Consider the following 15,420-nt stretch of genomic DNA (forward strand, 5'->3'; position numbering starts at 1 on the left):
GAAAGAAAGAAAAGGCAAAAAGTGTTCCTTTCTTAGGGATCTAAGATGTGCAAGTCCTCATTCCAGAACCTATGGCTATGTTAGATTGCACGACAAAGGCCAAGAAACACTGGAGATAGTAGTAAGGTGGTTGACTTTAAGATAGGAAGAAGATGTGGATTGTCTAGAGGGGTTCAGTGTAATCACAGAGTCCTTAAGGTAGAAAAGGAAAGCAGTAGTCAGTGACAGAGTGGTGTAATATAATGACAACCAGCCCTCGCTGACTTTGAAGACAGAAGAGACCACAAGCCAAACCCTGTGGCAGCCTCTAAAAACTAGAAAACTTAAGGAAACAGATTCCCCATAGGACCCTCAGGAGGAAAAGAGTCCTGTGACATCTTTAGCATAGTGACATCCATGTCACACTTCCAAACCCCAGAAGAGTAAGATGATAAATCTGTTATTTTAAGCCATAAAACTTGTGGTAGCAAATTTTTATTGCAGCAGAAATAGGAAACTAATTAAGATCTTTCCATAAAGGACCACACATTAATTCTGCTTGCATATCCGTGACCAGAATTGAACCACATAGCTGTACCAAGCTAGAAGAAACTGGACACATTGCCAACCCAAACAGAATTTCATTATCAGGGGTCTTTGTTCGTTTCTGTTGCTAATAACACCATGCCACACACTGGGTGAGTTATGAAGAAAAGAATTCTATTTTGGCTCATGATTCTGGTTCAGGGTTGAGGGCCTGCATCTGGCAAGGGCCTTCTTGCTGGCAGAGTCATAAGATGACACAGGGCCTCGCATGGGGTGAGTCAGGAAGCACATGAGAAACCTAGCCAAGCAGGCTTTTATAGCAGACCCGCTCTAGAGATAACTCAGTAGCCCCCCAACCCATCAGTTCCTTCATTGCATGAATGCAGAGCCCTCACCACCTTGGGAAGTGCCCATCTCTTAATATAATGGGAACTAAATTTCAACATGAGTTTTTGCAGGGAAGAACCATATTCAAAGTCTAGCACAGGATAAGGGGACAGTGTGCGTTGGAATAGACATATGGCAGCCTTTGACACAGAATCCCATTCCTCTGGCCATGGTGACTTCCAGAGAGTATGGATAATACAACAGGCTGAGATTTATTTTGACAGTAGAATAAAAATATTACTCATGGAGTTACAGGTGGGACTGATAAAAGCCTTGGAGTAGCCACTGTCTACACTTCCTACCAAGGCAGAATGAGTTCAACAAATAGAGGATGAGCTAAGAGATGGACATTGTCCTATTTATCTGCTCCTGTGTATCTTACCCCAAAACTAGTGTCTTAGGGTAATAACAGTTTCATTGTGCACATGGTCCTGGGCTGACTCGGCTCAGCTGGGGGGCTCTTGTCTAGCATGACTCATGTGGCTGTAGCTAGGTGATGGCCAAGGCTTCCTCATTCACCTGTTCAGTGGTTGATGCTGGATCTCTGTGTGGCATGAGCTTCCTCACAGCATGGTGGCAGAGTTCCCAGAGTTAATGTCCCAAGAGATCCAGACAGAATGCATCATATTTTACAACCTCATCTTGAGAGCCACATAGCATCACACCCACCATGGTCATAGGCCCATCCAACTCAAGCAGAGGGAGGACAGACCTCCAACACTTGATGGGAGCAGTGTCAAAGCCACACTGTAGGAAAGGCTTCTGGGATGGGAGAGTCTGTTACAATCATTTTCAGAAAATAAAAGCTGCCAGAGATTCATGACTTTATTACACGTGTGTGTGTGTGTGTGTGTGTGTGTGTGTGTGTGTGTTACTGGGGATTAAACCTGGAGGCATTCTACCTCTGAGCTAGACCAGTTCTATTTTATTGACTTCTTTTATTTTGAAACAGGGTCTCACTAAGTTGTGGAAGGCCTCACTAAAGTTTCTGAAGCTGGCCATGAGCCTACTGTCCTCCTGACAGCCTCCCAACTACTGGGATTACAAGCATGCATCACTGCTCGTGGCTTACCTGAGGCTTTGAACAAGCTGCCCTTGCCAGATAACTAAGCCAGTATATCTCCTTTTGCCTATCTAGTGTGAAACGGGTTTCTGCCACTGCCTGGTTCTAATCCTATGGAACTTTTGAAAGGGTCGGATGAGTGACAGTGTTTGTAAGCTTCCAGTCACCAGGCAGAGTCATAAGATAACCCCAATGGTGGGGTTCTGTCACTGGTAGTTCCTCCCTCTGTTCCTTCTCTTCCAGTGACCCTTTGCTTTCCCTGTGGACATGGAAATTTGCCACCAATGCCATCTATGTTGCAAGAAAACAGAAGCAGCAACTCCCCCACTGTAGTTGGTTCCAGCCTTGCCTTGTAATTATGCTCTTAGAAGGTTTTGTAATGCATTTGCTCCAGCCTGATACACAGTGCTATGCTCTGCAGTGGGGTTTGGTTCCCTTCTACTCACCCACTTAACATTTCCAGCAGTATGTTCTAGACTGGGATCTGTGTGGTCTTCATGTTATAAACAAAATGGTTTTTGCAAATTTATTTTTAAGAATTTGTAAAGAAGCCTTTTGCAATCCCTTTTGCAATTCCTTGTAAACCCAGGAATAATAACTAAGTGAGGTGAAAATAAGCCAAGGTTAGTTTATTTGGGTGCAGAGTAGATTTGCAAATCAGAAAACACAGACTCGGTTTTGAAAGCAGACAACCTCAACACCCAAGGTTCAGCAGATCTGGGGCTTTTGTAACAGAAAGCAGCATTCTCTGGGAGAAGATAAGCAAGTGTTGGAGTAAATTCAGTGAAATTGATGAAAACCTGGGTTGTCAAAAACTTGTATATTCAAGCCAGGCATGGTGGCACACACTTGTAATCCCAGCACTCTGGAGGCTGAGAGTGGAGAATCACGGTTTGCGGACAGCCTCAGCTACTTCAGCCCTTCGCAACTTAGTGAGACCTTGTATTAAACATAAAAAGACTAAAAAATAGGGCTGAGGGTGTAGCTCACAGGTACAGTGCCCCTAAGTTCCATCTCCAGTACCTCAAAAAAGTTGTATATTCACTGGAATATCAGGCCAATCTAGTGTTTCTCAAATCTTGCGATATATTGCTAGATTCAAACTATTCCCTCTGGCACAGTCCCCATATGAGGTATTTCTGGCAGCTTACCCATCAGAGAAATCTCTAAAGCTTAGAAAAGGATTTCTGCTCTCTTTTTGACCATTTTGTAGCCATTTAAATGTTTATGCTGTCAGTCCCCAGACAGAAATCTCCTTCACATCCCATTTCAAAACTACTGCATTTGACAAAGCAGTTTTCCTAATATGAAAAGTAATATGCATGTATTGTAGAAAACTTAGGAAATACTGACAATTTTGAAAAAGAAAACAAATAACCTCACATAATCTCTTAGCATATAATGCAAATCACCTTATATATAAAGTTGTATAACTTATTTTTCTGTCCTAAAGTATAACACAAAAAATATCTGGGGTTGGGGATGTGGTTCTGTGATAGAATGAATGTGCCACAGCTCAGTAGGCATACTTAGACGTGCAGAATCTACCGGACAAAGGCATGGCATGAGAGAGCTTTTAGTTTTCTATATGTATATGTATATGCATATGTATATGTATATGTATATGTATGTGTGCAAATGTATATATGTATGAAAAATATATATATGTATGAAAATAGTACTGCGGTACTGGGAGTAGAACCCAGGGATATTCTACCTCCGAGCAATACCCCAGCCCTATTTTTTATTCTTTATTTTGAAACAGGGTCTTAAAAGTTTCAGAGGGCCTCACTAAGTAGCTTAGGCTGGTCACAAACTCTGATCCTCCTGTCTCAGCCTCCCAAATGCTGGGATTACAAGCGTGCACCACCACACCCGGCTGAGACTGGACAAATTAATCATTACCTATAGGGATTGTTTTCTTTTCCTTCTTTGTCTCTGATGAAAATTCTCAAATAATTTCCCCATCAGGGGATTCTGTCTTGTAAATTTAAACAAAACTACATTCGTTTGACATAGAGGGTTTTATAGAATGTATGAAACATAAATGAAGTAATCAGATCCTAAAAATATAAAGCACAAAAATATCTGTTTGTTGAACAAAGGTATTTTCAGACCTGCTTTTCTTTCAGGTCCAGATCAGAGGAGAAGTGATTGATGGATCTACTGACAAGGTCTAATAACTGATTTAATAGTGCTTTTTGGGATAGAAGTATGTGAAAATAATCTTTAAAACTTGACTTCCAGGCCGGGCATGGTGGCGCACACTTGTAATCCCCACGCTTGGGAGGCGGAGACAGGAGGATTGCACTGGTTCAAAGCCAGCCGCACTGGCTTAAGAGATCCTGTTTCCAAATAAAAATATAAAATAGGTCTGGGAGTCTAGCCCGGAGTTAGAAGGGCTTCCAGGAACCCCAGTACCACAAAAAAAAAAAAAAAAAAAAAAAAAAAAAAACCTGGACTTTCAGCCAGGATTCGTGGCACAGCCTATAATCCCAGTACGTGGGAGGCTGACACAGGAGGATCGCAGGTTCAAGGCCAACCTTAGGAATTTAGTGAGACCCTATTTGGAAATAATAAATAAATAAATAAATAAATAAATAAATAAATAAAAAAAACAGGCTGGGGGGGTAGCCCAGAGGAAGAATACCCCCTGGGTTCAATCCTCAGTAAATAAATAAATAAATAAATAAGAATATCTGGACTTCCAGCAGGGCATGGTGGTACATGCCTGTAATCCCAGTACACGGGATACTGAGACAGGAGGATTGCCAGTTGAAGAACAGCATCTGCAATATAACAAAACTCTCAGCAACCTAGTGAGATCCTGATCTGGGAAACCAAGCAGGGTTGGGCCTCAAGAGTACTGAGATGGAAGATTGTTTCAAAACCAAAAAATAAAATGGCCTGGGGGTGAGGCTCAGAAGAGGAATGTCCCTGGGTTCAACCCCCAGAAACATACACACACACACACACATACACACACGCAGAGGACTTCCAATCAATGTTAAAGTGGACTTTGACGTTCGTCTTTAAATCATGGTCACTCTGGTGCAGACTGGAGGGAGACACCAAGCACTGTGGCATGTATGTTTCTACTGCCATGAACCTCATTATGATGTATAATTACAATGCATCAATACAAAAAAATACAGCATTTCAATAAAAATAATACCTTCCTTTATTGTGTGTGGTGTGGGGATAATTGTGATGTTTAAAAGTGCCCTCCCATTGCTTTGCTAGCCTTGAGTATTATCTTTAAAAAAAAAAAAAAGCCAAAGCCAGGCGTGGTGGCACATGCTTGTAATCCCCACGCTTGGGAGGCAGACACAGGAGGATGGCGCAGGTTCAAAGCCAGCGTCTCTGGCTTAAGAGACCCTGTTTCCAAATAAAAATATAATAATAAGTCTGGGAGTGTAGCCCAGAGGTAGAAGGGCTTCCAGGAACCCCAGTACCACCAAAAAAAAAAAAAAAATTAAGCCAGGGATGGTGGCACATGCCTGTGTACTTGGGAGGCTAAGATAGGAAGATTGCAGGTTTGAGGACAGCCTCAGGAAACAGTGAAACTCATCAACCTAGTGAGACCCTAGGTTTCAAAATACAAATAAAAGAGCGCTGAGGGTATAGCTCAGAGGTAGAACCACCCTGGGCTCAATCCCCAGGACCACACACAAAAAAAATTGTTTTGCTTATATAACTTGGCAGATAACAAATGGTATTTTTTCATTTCACGCTCCTTTGAAGATGAAGTCGTCTTGATGCTTACCTTCTCTCTCTCCCTCTCTCTCTCTGTCTCTCCATGTGCATGCGCGCACACACACACACACACACACACACACACACTCACATGCACACAATGAGACACCTTGCATCTTTTATGACCATTTGTCCTCCTTGCTGTTGGGCTTTGCAGCTCTTCTCACAGACCTCTGTCTTCTTCTGTACCATCCTTGCTCTCCAAAGTCTAATCATGCCAGGGGCAGCAGCCAGATACTTTCTATTTACCACGATGGTGTGTGTCAGATGGTTAACCAGGCCCCCTAGAGCCAACGGAGGTGTCATCCATGGAGTGAGTGGCCAGAGGCAGCACTCAGGAGAGGTAAAAGCCAGCCTTTTCTGGCCTTGCTGTGGCCAGTATTTGAGGAAGCAAACCTTCTCAACAATGCACATGATGGAGTCTCAAATACTTAAAAAGGAACCGAGATCTTATGTGGGCAGAAACTGGGAGTCATCTGCAAAAGATATTCAGGACTCTGAAGGGAGGAAGCTGCTTTCCAGGGGAGAGATCCATAGCGCCGACAGCCACATGGAGAGGCCAAGGAGCTGCAGAAGCCAGAGGAGTGAGCATCGAGGCACTCTGACCTGGGCCAAACACAGAACATTACTTAAGCCATGATGAACTTTAAAATACTTTTAATTTCTCATCATTTTATTATGCAACCTTTCAAACATGGAAAACATTGAATGAATTCTACATCAAACATTTGTATCTGCTACATAGATTTTATCATAATATTTTACTTTGGTTGCTTCATTATCAATCTAATTTACCATTTCTCTATCTCTCCAGCAATCTGAATTATTTTTGATGCATTTCAAAGTAAGCTGAGGCCTTAGTACACTTTCCCCTAATAAAATGTACATTAGCATTGACATTATTTTTTTTTTGGGGGGGTGGTACTGAGGGTGGAACCCAGGGCTATAATCCCAGACCTACTTTATATTTTATTTGGAAACAGGGTCTCACTAAGTTTCTGAGAGTCTCACTAAGTAGCTGAGGCTGGTTTTGAACCTGTATGATACTCCTGTCTCAGCCTCCTAAGCGCTGGGATTACAAGCATGTGCCACCACGCCTGGCTTAGCATTGACAGTATTAACTAGAGTTCAGTATTTTCTTATAGTTTATCATTTCTTTGGGGCAAAATTTATGTATCAAAGTTATGGTTTGAATCTGAGGTGCCCTGCACAGTCTTTAAAAAAAAAAAAGCTTTTTAAAAAAATTTTTATTGGTGCATTGTAGTCATACATCTTAGTGGAATAAAAGATGGTGGAGACATATATGCACACATCACCCAATTAGCTCTTACCCAATTCCCACCCCATTCCCTCCCCATCTCTCCTTCCGATGTTTGGCTTAGTAATTGACTTTGAAATGTTTACAGGGAAATGGATGGAACTGGAGGACATTATGCTAAGTGAGATTAGTCAATCACAAAAAATAAGAAATAGCTCTTCCTAATATGCAAAAGCTAGGGAGAAATGGGTAACAGGAAGAGCTCTAGATGAAGGAGATTCAGTAGAGGAGCAAATAAAGAGACCTGACTGAGGGGATGGGAGGGGGAAAGAGAGAAACTCTCTAAAGCATATGTTGAGAGCTTTTTTGTCAGTCTGTGGAACTGTTAGGCAGTTGATGAGCCTTTAAGAGTTTTGGCCTCTGAGAAGTGAGGTCATGAGGGTGTGGCCTCAGGGAGGACACTGGGGCCCAGCCTCTTCCTCTCTCTGCAATCTGGCTGCCAGGAAGTGAGCAGCTTCACTCCACCGCACACTCCCTTCCATAACTGTCTGCTCAGATCCTCTGCTGCTCTTTGCAGGCCCAAGGCGACATCCCTGAAACCTTGAGCCAAAATAAGCCATCCCCCCTATCTTTATCTCGGGTATTTTGTCCCAGAGGCAAAACGCTAACACAACCAAATGTATATTTGTGTGTGTGTGTGTGTGTGTGTTGTACCAGGGACTGAATCTAGGGGCATTCTACCTCCAAGCTACACTGCCAGCCCTATTTTAGTATTATTTTGAAACAGTGTCTCTCTAGGTTGAAGAGTCTTACTTCTTGCTGAAGCTATCCTTGAACCTGTAATCCTCCCAAGTACTGGGATTACAGGAATGGGCCACAATGCACAGCTTCAAATGCACATATCTTAAGTGGACCATTTGATGAGGTATATCAAATGAAAATGCTTATAAAACATATATCCCTAACAAAATATAGAATTTATTATCAATCCAGAAAGCTCCTCATGCCCCTTCACAATCAATATCTGTCTGCATGCTTTCAGAGGCCAATTCTGCTTTTTTTTCCTTCCATGGATTAGTTTTAACTGTTCTACAATTTCATAAAAATGAAAAATGGAATTATACATTTGTATTTTTTGTTTAAGGCTTCTTTCAGCACATCTTTATCATACAGGAGGAAACTGGCAAACTATAGGGCCTGCTATATCGTGTCTTTATTCAGGGAAAAGAGGGGTGGACTTTTCCCTTTGCATAAGAGAATTCAAAGGCTTTCTGACTAATGAAGCCAACCCTAACCAAGTATTAAAAGCAAAACATCACAAGAAAAGAAAACTATAGACCAATATTTCTCAGAAACCTAAATGCAAAAATCCTCTACAAAATATTAGTAAATTAAATTCTATAGTATGTAATAAGAATTACACACCATGACCAAGTGGGATTTATTCTAAGTGTATAAGGCTGGTTCAACATGTGAAAATCAATAAATCCATTATGTCAACAAACTAAAAAAGAAAACCACATGATCATATAAATCAATGCAGATAAAGCACTTTGACAAATCCAACACCTATTCATTATTTTTTTTTAAAAAAGTCAGCTAGGAATAGAGGGGAATATCTTCAACTCGATGAAGTATATCTACAAAAACAATCTACAGCTAACTTCATACTTAATGATGAGAAACTCAAAGTTTCACTCAGGAAACAAGGAAAATAAGGCAAAGACAGCTTCCCTCACCACTCTTTTTCAGCATTGCTCTGGAAGTCATAGATAATGCAGATAAAATCTAATCACACTGAGAAGGAAAAAATAGAACTATATTTATTCATAGATGGCACAATGATCTATGTAGAAAACGAATCAACAACAACAACTAAAAACACAAAAAACTCTCCTGGAACTACTAATAATAGTGAAGCTATAGAATAAAAATTTATATACAAAAGTCAATCTGTTTCCTATATAGCAAGTAGAAATTGAACACATAAAATTTGAAATAAAAAACCCAACAGCCACCGGGCATGGTGGTTCATGCTTGTAAACCCAGCATTTGTGAGGCTGAGACAGGAGGATCGCGGTTTGAGGAAAACGGCTACCTAGTGGGGCTCTTTGAAACTCAGTGAGACCCTGTTTCAAAATAAGAATAAAAAATAGGGCTGGGGGTGGCCGGGCGTGGTGGCACACGCTTGTAATCCCTGGGCTTGGGAGGCGGAGACAGGAAGATGGCACAGGTTTGAAGCCAGCCGCACTGGCTTAAGAGACCCTGTCTCCAAAAATAAAAAAAAAAGTATAAAATAGGTCTGGGAGTATAGCCCAGAGGTAGAAGAGCTTCCAGGAACCCCAATACCACACACACACAAAAAAAATAGGGCTGGGGGTGTAGCTCGGTGGTAGAATGTCCCTGGTTTCAATCTCCAGCACCACACACAAAAATATAAAAATAAAAAACCCCAATACCGGCCGAGATCGTGTCCACCCCGCGAGCACAGTCCCCTTGCCGCTCTGCTGCCACCGGTCCACACCCACCACCCAGCTCACCATGGATGACGATATCGCTGCGCTCGTCATTAACAACGGCTCAGGCATGTGTAAGGCCGGCTTCGCCGGTGACAATGCCCCCCTCACTGGCTGTCTTCCCTTCCATCGTGGGGCACCCATGGTACCAGGGCGTGATGGTGGGCATAGGCCAGAAGGACTCCTATGTGGGTGACGAGGTCCAGAGCAAGAGAGGCATCCTGATGCTCAAGTACCCCATCGAGCATGGCATTGTCACCAACTGGGACAACATGGAGAAGATCTGGCATCACACCTTCTACAACAAGCTGCGTGTGGCCCCTGAGGAGCACCCGGTGCTGCTGACTGAGGCTCCCCTGAACCCCAAGGCCAACTGTGAAAAGATGACCCAGATCATGTTCGAGACCTTTAACACTCCAGCCATGTATGTGGCCATCCGGGCTGTGCTGTCCCTGTACGACTCTGGCCATACCACTGGCATTGTGATGGACTCCGGTGACGGGATCATCCACACCGTGCCCATCTACGAGGGGTATGCCCTTCCCCATGCCATCCTGCGTCTGGACCTGGCTGGCCGGGACCTGACAGACTACCTCATGAAGATTCTGACTGAGCACGGCTACAGCTTCACCACCACAGCTGAGAGGGAAATTGTACGTGACATTAAGAAGAAGTTGTGCTATGTTGCCCTGGACTTCGAGCAGGAAATGGCCACCACAGCCTCCAGCTCCTCTCTGGAGAAGAGCTACGAGCTGCCTGACAGCCAAGTGATCACCATTAGCAATGAGCGATTCCACTGCCCCGAGGCGCTCTTCCAGCCTTCTTTCCTGAGCATGGGATCCTGTGGCATCCATGAGACTACCTTCAATTCCATCATGAAGTGTGACGTTGACATCCGCAAGGACCTCTATGCCAACACAGTGCTGTCTGGTGGTACCACCATGTACCCAGGTATCACCGACCGGATGCAGAAGGAGATCCCAGCCCTGGCCCCTAGCACGATGGAGATCAAGATCATTACTCCCCCTGAGCACAAGTACTCCGTGTGGATCGGCGGCTCCATCCTGGCCTCGCTGTCCACCTTCCAGCAGATGTGGATCAGCAAGCAAGAGTACGACGAATCCGGCCCCTCCATCGTCCACCTCACATGCTTCCAGGAGGACTGTTACTTAGCTGCGTTACACCCTTTCTTGACAAAACCTAACACTCAGAAAAACGAGATCAGATTGGCATGGCTTTATTTGTTTCCTTTTTTGTTTTGTTTTTGTTTTTTGTTTTGGGGCTTTTGACTCAGGATTTAAAAACTGAAATGGTGAAGGTGACAGCAGTCGGTTGGAGCGAGCATCCCCAAAGTTCAAGAATGTGGCCCAGGACTTTGATTGTACATTGTTCTTTTTTTAATAGTCATTCCAAATAATAGTGAGATGCATTGTTACAGGAAGTCCCTCGCCCTCCCAAAAGCCGCCCCACTCCTCTTCAAGGAGGATGGCCCAGTCCTCACCTGACTCCACACAGGGGAGGTGACAGCATTGCTTTTGTGTAAATTATGTAATGCAAATTTTTTTAATCTTTGCCTTAATACTTTTTTATTTTGTTTTATTTTGAATGGTCAGCAATCAAGGCCCCCCAACTTTTTGTCCCCCAACTTGAGATGTATGAAGGCTTTTGGTCTCCCTGGGAGTGGGCTGAGGTGTGGAGGCAGCCAGGGCTTACCTGTTACACTGACTTGAGACCAGTTCAATAAAGTGCACACCTTAAAAAAAAAAAAAACCCAATACCATTTATATTAACACCGCCCAAAATTAATTCCTTGAATATAAATCTAATGAAATATATACAAGATATATGTGAGGGAAACTACAAGATTTTAATAAATCAAATCAAAGAACTAAATAGAGGGAAATTACACATTAATTCAGAGGGAGACTCAATATTGTCAAAATGTCAGTGCTTATCCAAGTTGAGCTTTAGATTCAATGCACTCCCAATAAAAATTCCAGCAAGCTATTTAGTAACAATTGATCCTAAAGTTTATATGGAAAGACAAAAGACTAAGAATAGCCAACACACTATTCTATGCAGAGGCTCAAAGGCAGAGCACTAACATACCCAATGGCAACACACAGTGGAAGGCTACGACAACCAGGATGTGTGGTACTGGCCAAGGAATAGACAATAGATCAATGTGGCAGGATAGAAAGCCCAGAAACATACCTACATAAATATGGTCAACAGCTCTTCAACAAAGGAGGAACAGCAAAATAATGGAGAAACGATAGTCTTTGTAACAAATGGTGCTGCAGCAACCGGGATCTAGAATATCCATGTGAAAGCAACTGAATCTAACCATAGACCTTAGATCTTTCACAGAAATTATCAAAGGTGGAGAGACTAAGGAGTAAATAATAATAATTATAATAATGTATATATAATATATGCATAATTTATATAATATAATGCATAATGTATGTAATAATAATGTGTCTTACAAATTGAGAAGAGAGATTTTTCAGTGTCCTTCTCTCTCTTACACACACATACAAATGGTGACTCTGGGTTGTGATGTATTTATTTAACTGTGGTAATCAGTATGCAGTATATGCAAACATCAAGTCATTATGTTGCACACCTTGAATATATTCCATTTTTATTTCTCAATTAAATATTTTAAGAAAATCAATTAACTAAAATGGATTATAAATCCAAATGTAAACCTATAAAACTCCTCAAAGACAACATAAGAGAAAACCTTGATGCCCTTGGGTGTGGCAGTGACTCTTCAGATGCAACACTAGAGGCCTGAGACATGAAAAAATAATGGGTAGAAAAAATAGAGGCAAGATGGTGGTGGCCATGGCCACAGCAACGATAGCTGGCAGTGGTCAAATAGGACATGTATTCCTCCAAGAAACCCCGGACATCAGATTTTGGTTTAATATCTGATTGGGACAACATATAGAGATATTTATAGCCATGGCTTCCTACCTAAAATATTAGAGAGAAGAGACAGACCTAGACAGCAGTAGTAGCAGTGACCAGTATTCAAGAGAGGTAGATAAATCTGTTATGGTTTGTGAAGAAGATGTTATGGTTTTGGGAAAACTGTCCCCAAGGACCCCTGTTAGGGTTCCAGACACAATTTCCCTCAAAATACAAAAAAATCCAAAAACAGAAAAACAGAAAAACCGTGGGTTATTGTCCTGAGCTAAGGATAAGTATATAATAGCCCAGACTCTTGCTGAAAATTTAAAGAAGTTTATTAAAAAGATAAAAATACAGAAATTAGCACAAGACCCTGGCTGGCCCCAAGACCTTTCCTGCTCCACAGAGAAAAACTGATGACCAAGAGTGGTTGGAAGATTGTTCAAGGTCATCCAGGTGAAATCGAATGAATTCAGTGATGAAATTGAGATTTATTGCCGGGCGTGGTGGCGCACGCTTGTAATCCCCGCGCTTGGGAGGCAGAGACAGGAAGATCACGCAGGTTCGAAGCCAGCCATGCTGGCATAAGAGACCCTGTTTCAAAAATATAAAATAGGTCTGGGAGTGTAGTCCGGAGGAAGAAGGGCTTCCAGGAACCCCAGTACCACCAAAAAAAAAAAAAAAAAGAAAGAAAGAAAGAAATTGAGATTTATTTATTTAACTTTTTTGGTGGTACTGGGATTCCTGGAAGCCCTTCTACCTCCAGGCTACACTCCCAGACCTATTTTTTTAATATATTTTTATTTGGAAACAGGGTCTCTTAAGCCAGCACGGCTGGCTTTGAACCTGTGCGATCCTCCTGTCTCAGCCTCCCAAGCGCAGGGATTACAAGCATGCGCCACCACGCCCAGCTGATGAAACTGAGATTTAAATCAAGGACTTCCGGGAAGATGGCGACTGAGAAAAGCAGCATTTTAGAGTCCTGCTAAAATTCGATCTCTGTTGCCACAAAATCAGTGCCTTTCATAGCCAGAAAACACCATCAGCAGAGAAATAAAAAATGTAAACACAAGGGACAGAGAAAAAAAAGATTAGAAGAACAACCAGAGACCAGAAATCAAGCCCGCAATGTGGCGGCGGAGCAAACCGGCACCATCTTCCCTCACAGAACCAGGCTCCAGAGAGGAAAGGTAAAAAAGGAGCTGAAGTGAGCAGCTGCGGCTCATTTGTGTGTAATTCAGCAGTTCTTTCAGCGCAAAGAACGCCTAAAACTCCTAGTGGTCAAACTCATCATGCCTTCCAGGGACTCAGAAAGGAGCTCAAAATCAGAAAAGAAATACCCCAGCCTCACAGCCGAGGGCATGGCAGCGGCACCATATTGCCAGCAGATACAGTGAGTTCACCGCGCCCTGCCACAGCTCCAGATCTGCGCGCACAATAACCGTGAGTGTAATTGCGGCCCCTAAAGGAGAAATCCCTGTACTGCACTCCCAGGGACTTGCGTAGCTTTGATAATCTCATTGTATTGGATATTCTGCAATCCAACCCAGTGAAGGAGTAGCAGTGGCAGAGATACCACACCTTAGTCACAGCTCCCTGTGGGAAAACGCCCAGTCTGGCACCCCCACAGTCTTGGGCAGCCTCAATTAACTTCCTGGGTATGAGACTTTGAGATACAACCCAGTAAAGGAGTAGTGGCGGCTGAGATTACAACAGACTCGAGATACAGAGCACCCTAAGTGAAGTTGTAGTGACCCAGGGAAGGCACAAAATTCTGAAATCATGGGAAACAGGAACAAAAATAGAGCAATGAATGACCACAACCCCACAACATCAGAACCTGATAGCACAGAAATTCAGAGATCTCTAGAAGATCAAATCAGGAAAATAACTGTAGAAATAATAGAGGACTTTCAAAAAGAATTCAGAGAGAGTCAAAAAGAGATAAAGGATGCAATCATTGAAGTAAAGGCCTCAATTCAAAGTATAAACAACCGATTAGTCCACATGGAGAATAGAATCTCGCTTCTAGAAGATGATCACTCCAAAAATGAGCAAAGTGTGTGGCCCCCTGGGAGCTCTGAGGCCCAGCACTACAAGCCTGGGGCTGGATTCAGTGCCGGTGGTCTGGCCTCTGCCACTTGCTACTTAACCTCTCTGAGACTCTATGTACTTGTCTCGGAAGGAGATTGTCACGAGGGTCATGTAAATTCAGATGTGCTCTGATATATAAAGTGCCTTGCCTCACACCCAGTTGTCCACTCAATAAATCAGGCAAATTTTTACTGTGTGGAGGCAACTAGGATTTGATGCACAAATTCTGGAAGATGAAGACAAAGATGTTCCCCCTGTAATGGACACATAGCTGACCTCACCTCTGAATTCCTGTGATATCCAACACACACTGGACTAACTGCATGCATATCGGCTAAGTGATTTGTTTATGTGTTTGCTCCTCCTCCCCCAGTGCTCTCTGGACAGGGGGACTTAAATTGTACCTAGCTTTTAAATTGTATCCCGTTTGCTTTGAAAGGATGAACTGTCATCGGAAGCATTGGAGCTCCCTCAGGAGGTCAACGAAAGAACTGCAGATGAGCAGCCATCACGCAGATCAAGTCCCAAGGCCATGTTTACTCTAAATGCTATGGCACAATTATTTGTTAGCACAGCTGCCTGCTCCCTCCCGGGAGGGACTGGGACCTAGAAGACAGATGTGTATTATCTATGTCTTTATCATCAGACCTCAGCAAATAAATCTTCAGTAAATACTTGTTGAATGGGTGGACAGATAAATGTCAAAATCCCATCTCCTACTTGCCTTGCTTAGTTCTGCCCCCTTCAAAGTACAAGTGCTCCTCAACCTACAATTGGGCTGCATCCTAATAAGCTCATTCTAAGTTGAAAATATCATGTCAAAATTCATTTAATACAGCTGGGTGCAGGAGCACACACCTATAATCCCAGTATTTGGGAGGATGAGACAGGAGCATCAC

The 15,420-nt window shown here is 42.9% G+C and overlaps 1 pseudogene across 1 annotated transcript; it reads left to right on the forward strand.

Moving 5' to 3' along the window:
* Positions 1–9,509: 9,509 nt before the first annotated feature.
* On the forward strand, positions 9,510–15,131 carry LOC308258764 (actin, cytoplasmic 1-like; annotated as a pseudogene). Its single transcript has 2 exons — positions 9,510–10,734; positions 14,961–15,131. The product of its transcript is annotated as an actin, cytoplasmic 1-like (transcript).
* Positions 15,132–15,420: the final 289 nt, after the last annotated feature.

This window comes from Muscardinus avellanarius (genome assembly GCF_963383645.1).
Source record: "Muscardinus avellanarius genome assembly, chromosome: 2".
Lineage (NCBI taxonomy): Eukaryota > Metazoa > Chordata > Mammalia > Rodentia > Gliridae > Muscardinus > Muscardinus avellanarius.